This window comes from Amblyraja radiata, chromosome 21, assembly GCF_010909765.2.
Source record: "Amblyraja radiata isolate CabotCenter1 chromosome 21, sAmbRad1.1.pri, whole genome shotgun sequence".
Classification (NCBI taxonomy): domain Eukaryota; kingdom Metazoa; phylum Chordata; class Chondrichthyes; order Rajiformes; family Rajidae; genus Amblyraja; species Amblyraja radiata.
The window spans coordinates 9,975,707-9,983,847 of NC_045976.1; positions in this window are offsets into that span (position 1 = coordinate 9,975,707).

Consider the following 8,141-nt stretch of genomic DNA (forward strand, 5'->3'; position numbering starts at 1 on the left):
TATCTCGGTACAAGTGACACTAAAGGGCCTGTCCCACTTACGCGACCTTTACAGGCGACTGCCAGCACACGTCATAGGTCGGCAAAATTTTCAGCATGTTGAAAATTCAGTGGCGACCAGAAAGACGCTATGACTCTTTGGAGACCTCTCACGACCATACAGCCCATGTATCCTATGGTCTCCTATGGTCATGAGAGGTCACCCGCAACATGTCGCCAGGGGTCGCCTGTATGGTCGTGAGAAGCCTCTGATGGCCGTGAGAGGCCACAGGGTTTCCACAGTGTTTCCAAACTGTATCACTCTATGACTCTTTCAGTCTGAAGAAGGGTCTCAACCCGAAACGTCACCCATTCCTTCTCGCCAGGGATGCTGCCTGTCCCACTAAGTTACTCCAGCATTTATTGTGTATCTTCGATTTAAACCAGCATCTGCAGTTCTTTTCCTACTAATAATTTTATTCACTATTTCTAAATAAACTCGAACACATTGAAAGCTATTGATTTCATCTGAGTGAGAATTCTCTGCAATACCTGAGTTCATTAAATGAATCCTCTCTGTTTAGTTTAGTTTATTTTCGGCTGTTATTATTGTCACATGTTACAATGAAAGGCTTTTTCGTTGCTTGCTATCCAGTCAGCGAAAAGACTATGCATGATTACAATCAAGCCATCCACAGTTACAGATACAGGATAAAGGGAATACCAGATAAAGGGGATCTTTGATGTACAAAAAAAGAAATTCCAGTGAAATTATGGTAAACTCACAGACTTAAGTAATTGTGAAGTTAACAAACCAAATTCTTTACATTGTATCAGTATCAGTTCTGAAGAAGGGTCCTGATCTGAAACGTCGTCTGTCCATTCCTTCCACCTGAAGCTGCCTGACCTGCTGAGTTCCTCCAGTTCTTTGTGTTTTGCTCAAGACTCCAGCATCTGCAGTCATCTGTGTCTCAGCAACCTCTAAAATGGACCCTCAGTACCCACAATATACACAAAGTGCTGGAGTAACTCAGCGGGCCAGGCAGGATCTCTGGGGAAGTTTTGGGTCGGGACTGATTGTTGTAGGGGGGAGGAAGCTAGAAAATAGGTGGGGGGTACATCGAGGGTGACATTCGATTAATAGTTTTTAGCTTTAGTGTTCGAGATACAGCGTGAAAACAGAACCTCCGGCCCACAGAGTCCGCACCGCCCAGCGTTCACCCCATACACTGGCACTATCCTACACACTAGGGACAATTTACCAAAGCCAATTAACCTACAAACCTTATGTCTTTAGGATATGGGAGGAAACGGGAGCATCTGGAGAAAACCTATGAGGTCTCAGGGAGAACGTACAAATTCCCTAGAGAGCAGCCATAGTCAGGATTAAACCCGGGTCTCTTGCGCTGTTATGCCCCTGTCCCACTTAGGAAACCTGAACAGAAACCTCTGGAGACTTTGCGCCCCACCCAAGGTTTCCGTGCGATTCCCGGAGGTTGCAGATGGTTGCCGGAGGTTGCAGGTAGTGGAAGCAGGTAGGGAGACTGACAAAAACCTCCGGGAACCTCCGGGAACAGCACGGAAACCTTGGGTGGGGCGCAAAGTCTCCAGAGGTTTCCGATCAGGTTTCCTAAGTGGGACAGAGGCATAAGGCAGCAATGTTACCACTGCGCCACTGTGCCTCTGGCATCATCATCACCATAGTAAAAGCCTCATCCTTAAATTTCAAATAGCATTGGGAAGAGCAAAAGAAGAAAACTGTATCAACGGCAGCACAGCATCTTCCACGGTATTTTAAGTCCTTTATTTTTATAAATGTGTGTGTATCGACCCAAAGAAGGTTTCTTGACTGTACAGGAAAACACTCCAACAGCCATCCAACGATGTGAATACTCGAAACATACCCAGTGACCTTCTGGTCTAATTACAAGCCCAGGAACGAAAGAGATTACAGGGAGTGGTGGACACTGCCTGGTCCATCACAGGTACTGACTTCCTCACCATCAAAGGGATCTATTGGAGGTGCTGCCTCAAAAAGAGCAGCCAGCAGCATCAAAGACCCACACCACCCTGGCCACCCTCTAATATCTTTCCTACCATCGAGAAGAAAGTACAGGTGTCCGAAAACCATGAAGACCAGGTTCAAGAACAGCTTCTTTCCAACAACACACAATACTAACCTCAATTATAAGGCAAGGATTACTGGTCTTAATGACAACAGGCCTGTAGTCTTGAAGACCCTTCAAAGACTTGTGCTGGCCAAGCTGAAAAATATCACTAACTCTGCAGTTTGCATATCGGGCCAATAGATCTGTGGATGATGCAGTCAACCTGGGCCTGCACATCATCCTCCAGCACCTAGACTGCCAGCGGACCTATGCGAGAATTTTGTTTGTGGATTTTAGCTCTGCATTCAACACCATTGTGCCAGAGCTACCACACTCCAAACTCTCCAAGTTGACTGTGCCTGAACCCCTCTTTCGGTGAATCACCAGCTTCCTGACAGACAGGAAGCACCATGTGAGGCTGGGAAACACATCTCGGACCCACGGACCCTCAGCATTGGAGTACCGCAAGGCTGCGTACTCTCCCCTCTACTCTACTCTCTCTACACCAATGACTGCACCTCCACAGACACCTCTGGCAATCTTCTCAAGTTTGTGGACGACACAACCCCGATTGGACTGATCCAGGATGGGAAGGAATCTGCCTACAGATGGGATATGACACAGCTGCCGTCCTGGTGCCATCGCAACAACCTGGAGCTCAATGCTCTTAAGACAGTGGAATTGATTGTAGACTTTAGGAGAGCTCCTCCTCTCCTCACCCCACTCACCATCAACAACACCACCACCACATCTGTGGAGTCTTGTAAGTTCCTGGGAACCATCATCTCCAAAGACCTTAAGTGGGGGACTACCATCGGCTCCACAGTCAAAAAGGCACATCAGAGGATGTACTTCCTGCGGCAGCAGAGGAAACACAATCTGCCACAGGCAATGATGGTCCAATTCTGTACGGCCATCGTAGAGTCTGTCCTCGCCTTCTCTATCATGGTCTGGTTTGGCTCAGCCACCAAGCACGACACCTGGAGACTGCAGCGAATCGTCCGATCAGCAGAGAATGTTGTTGGCTGCAACCTTCCCTCCATTGACGAACTGTACACTGCAAGGGCCAGGAAGATCATCTCTGACCCCTCTCACCCTGGCCACAAACTCTTTGAATCACTTCCCTCGGGAAGGCGACTCCGGACTGTCATAGCTGCCACAGCCAGACATAAAAACAGCTTTTTTTCCATGAGTAGTAGCTCTACTCAAGAACCAAAAATCTGTAGCCTCCTTTTGCTCTGGTATTTTATTTAATTCACACGTTTAATCGATAATGATTTATTATTAATGTTTTATGTGTCATTCTTAATTGTCACTTTGTCATGTTGTCACTTGCGTGCTGAGCACCAAGGCAAATGTGTGTGTGTGTGTGTGCGTGTGTGCGTGTGTGAACATACTTGGCCAATAAACTTATTCATTCATTCATTCATTCATTCATTCATTCATTCATTCATTCATTCATAAGACCATGAGACATGGCCAGCAGCATAATCAATGATGAGTTGCACCCTGGCCACTCACTCTTCTCCCCTCACCCATCGAAACGCACACCTCCAGATTCAGAGACGGTTTCTTCCCAGCTGTTATCAGGCAACCGAACCATCCTACCAACAACTGGTGAGCAGTCCTGAACTCATATCTACCTCAAAGGAGACCCTCGGACTATTTTTGATTGAACTTTACTGGCTTTATCTTGCACTAAACGTTATTCATGATATTTCCTTTATCATGTACCTGTACACCATGAATGGCTCGATTGTAATCATGTATTGTCTTTCCGCATGACTGGATAGCACGCAACAAACGTTTTTCACTGTGTACATGACAATAAACTAAACTAAACATAGCAACAGCCCATTGTGTCAGCTCCGCCATCCGATCATGGCTGATCTATGTTTCCCTCTCACCATCATTCTCCTGCCTTCTCCTCATCACCTGTGATGCCCTTACTAATCAAGAACGTATCAATCTCTACTTTGAAAATACCCAATGACAACCAATGAATTCCACAGATTCACCACCCTCTGGCTAAAGAAATTCCCACTCATCTCCTTTCAAACTGTTTAGTCCATGAAAGTTAATTCCATGAACTTCCACAGACTCTTTGGTTGCACTGACTACTTGTTTTGTGCACTACTATGGTGGTTATTCTTTTTTTTATGTGATATTTTATCTGTATGTATTGTGTTGATTGGCCTGTTATGCTGATGCAGGTAAGAATGGACTTGTTCCACGTTCAGTACATATAACAATTAAACACTCTTCATTCTTAAATGCTTCTTCTGCTTTCCATTCGACGATTGTAATAAAGAGGAGAAAACGCATTGATAGCAACCATTTTTATTTCTGTTCAGTATAAAGGACAGAGTTTAATGAAATATTCACATTCATATCACCTTGGTATGTCACTGCTTGCATTTTACAACATATGATTAATAGGGATTGTACAATTCTTCCTGTTTAAAACTGTTAAGAATCACATCTCTAACAATGTTATGACAAAGCAGTCCCATGTCATATGAATGCTAGGAATATTAAACTTGTATCCATTTAAAAGTATGTACATTCATATTAGTGTCTGGCCTAGCAGGTACAACGTTGGTCAGGCAGGGAGAGGGACATTGGTTTGCAGGTCAATCCATATGTCCAAGGAAGACAACAGCTGGAGGCCCACCCTTCTTCAGTCTGACGAAAGGTCTCTATCCGAAACTTCGCCTCTCCATGTTCTCCACAGATGGTGCCTGACCCGCTGAGTTACTCCAGCATTTTTGTGTATTTGTTTTTATATACCAACACCTGCAGTTCCTCCTTTCCACATTCAACCTCCGATCTGCTTGCACCTTTCCATTTGTAAAAGCCTATACATTCAGAAGCTGAGAGTCAGTGTTGAGTCGAGTTGAGTTCTTTGAATTAGAGGAGTGTTTCTGAGGAGACTTTGTGCATTCTACCGCGCTGGACGTGCAGACTACATAGTTTAGCGATTGCTGATATTATTCTTATTTAGGAGGTGTCTGCCAAAAGGTATGACAAGTAAAGTTATATTGCATGGTCCTTACAAATCACTCCGGCAGCATATGGATATGTATTGCATGTTTTATTTACATATCTATTTTTATCTAAGGAGAATCACTTGTTTGAAGTGATTAATATAATTGAATCCTATACTTGTTTGCATAAGCTGGGCACTTGACATTAACTACATTAATTATGTGATTAAATGTCAGAATAATCCTGGTTACTATTGAGTTTCCCCTGGCCAGGTTACTGCTCTCTGTTTTTTTTTGTACTTTAACTGAAAGTTTGAAAGATACAGCATGGAAATAGGCCCTTCGGCCCATCGAGTCCATGCTGACCATCAATCAACCGTTCACACTAGTTCAATGTTATCACACTTTGATGTCTACTGGCAAAACTAAGTTATTTGGAGATTATTGAGATTTTTGTTTAATGCTGGACTATTTGTATTTCTGCCTAGTTAACAATGTTGGACAAGTGTGAAATGCATTTTGCCAGGCCATAAGTTTGGTTTAGTTTAGTTTAGTTTAGTTTAGTTTAGTTTAGTTTAGTTTAGTTTAGTTTAGAGATACAGTGAAGAATCAGGCCCTTCGGCCCACCAAATCCATGCCTACCATTGATTATCCGTTCTCCTTGATCAATGTTATCCCACTTTTTCATCCACTCCCTACACACTAGGGATAATTTACAGAGGGCCAATTCACCTACAAACCCCCACGTCTTTGGGAAGTGGGAGGAAACCGGAGCACCCAGAGAAAGCTCACACGGTCGCAGGGAGAACGGGCAAACTCCACACAGAGAGCACCCAAGGTCGGGATCTCCTGGCAACTTCCTTGTGAATCCTCTCTGCACTCTTTCCATCCTTCCTGAGGCAGGGTGACCAGAAATGACACAATACCTACCCCAAATGCGGCCTCGCTAAAGTGTTGTACAAATGCAACACAAATTGAGCTTGGGTGACGAAATGCAAACTTTCTCTGTAACCAAATAATTGGTTGCTACCTCTCAATATCCCATCCTCTAGAAATAAAGACCAATATTCCATTAACCTTCCTTGTTGCCACCTCTCTTGAGCGTCACATAGCCTGTTCATACCTGGCAAATGCATCAGTCCTTACTCTCTGAGTCCAAGGCTCGTCAGTGTGTACCTCCACTAATTAATAATATGCAAATATGAAAGAGCAACCCTTGGTCTCTCAGTCGTCAGTGAGGGCCAGTTTTCATTAAATCATGAATAGTATATGAGGGCTTTAAATTAATTTACTGATTAACACTCCAAATCACTCTGGCAACCTGTCTAATTTTAGATGCCCGCACTATTGTTGAGAAAATTGTAAAAATATATAAGCTTTAAAAAAATAAGTGACATGAACAAAATGCAATTTTATTACAAGATGGATAATCTGATTCATCTCTACCCCATTGCGGGCATTGGACTTTGTCTCAGGATACAATGCTGATAAATATATTCCGCACTTTGTATCTTTCCCTTTGCTCTATCTATTGTACTTCTATCTATTGTATCTATTCTATCTATTGTAATTACAGAGAATTGTGGATGCAGCCCAGACCATCACACAAATCAATCTCCCTTGCATTGAAGATAGATATAAAAAGTTGAACTCACACAGCCTAGTGTGTTAGTGTGTGGGGATCGCTGATCGTTGCGGAATCAGTGGGCTGAAGTGCCTGTTTCCGTGCTGTATCTCTATGTATAAACTAAACAAAACAAATCTTTTGGGAACACTAAGTATTACTTCATTTTGCTTCTGATGCGCAACTACTCCCTTCAGCGCATGAGGATGAATAAATGTCATTAAGCGATTACACCTCTTAATTTTGACATTTTTTCTTGAAGCTGATGTGTTTTGTATTTAGTGCCACAGTAATGTGACATTCGGTGGTGAGTTATGTACTTCTCTCTGTATCTCAACCTGTTATTAGTCACTGGCTTCTCATTTTCAAAGGTAATCATCTTACAAGAGCAGGAGTGAGCACAGATATTCATCCAACATAATAAACAGTGTTTGATTGCATAAATTTGATGGTTGCTTTGCTCAGAATTTATCGATGTGCTGCGTTCAATGGCAACATCTCAGGATGGTCAAAAGTTGTGTTACACCCCATAATCATCTCCACACTGATTTAACTTTTAAACTTTAAAGATACAGCACGGAAACAGGCCCTTCAGCCCACCGCGTCCACGCCGAACCAGCGATCTCAATGTTATATTATTATAATATTATTCAATATTAAATATTAAAAATTAAATATGAAAAACAAGTGACACGCTTTATTATTATCAAATGTACCGAAGTGCAGTGGAAAGCTTGTATTTGCATGTTATCCAAAAAGATCAGATAATACTATACAGTTATGTAGAGCCAAGGTTAAAAAGCAGAGTGCAGAATATAGTTCTCAGCATTGTAGCACATCAGTTCCAGAGACAAAGTCCAATGTCTGCAATGAGGTAGGTCTGAGAATTGTACAGTACCTGCGCTTATGGAAGGACCTTGCAGAAGCCTGATAACAGAGGGGAAGAAACTGTTCCTGAGTCTGGTGGTGTGCACTTTCAAGCTTCATATCTTCTGCCTGATGGGAGCAGGGAGAAGAAGGAATGGCCGGGGTGTGAAAGGTCCTTGATTATGTTGACTGCTTTCCCGAGGCAGTGTGAAGTGTAAAAGACATTCTTGCCATAGAGGGAGTACAGAGAAGGCTCACCAGACTGATTCCTGGGATGGCAGGACTTTTATATGAAGAAAGACTGGATAGACTCGGCTTGTACTCGCTAGAATTTAGAAGATTGAGGGGGGATCTTATAGAAACTTACAAAATTCTTAAGGAGTTGGACAGGCTAGATGCAGGAAGATTATTCCCGATGTTGGGGAAGTCCAGAACAAGGGGTCGCTGTTTAAGGATAAGGGGGAAGTCATTTAGGACCGAGATGAGAAAATCATTTTTTACACAGAGAGTGGTGAATCTCTGGAATTCTCTGCCACAGAAGGTAGTTGAGGCCAGTTCATTGGCTATATTTAAGAGG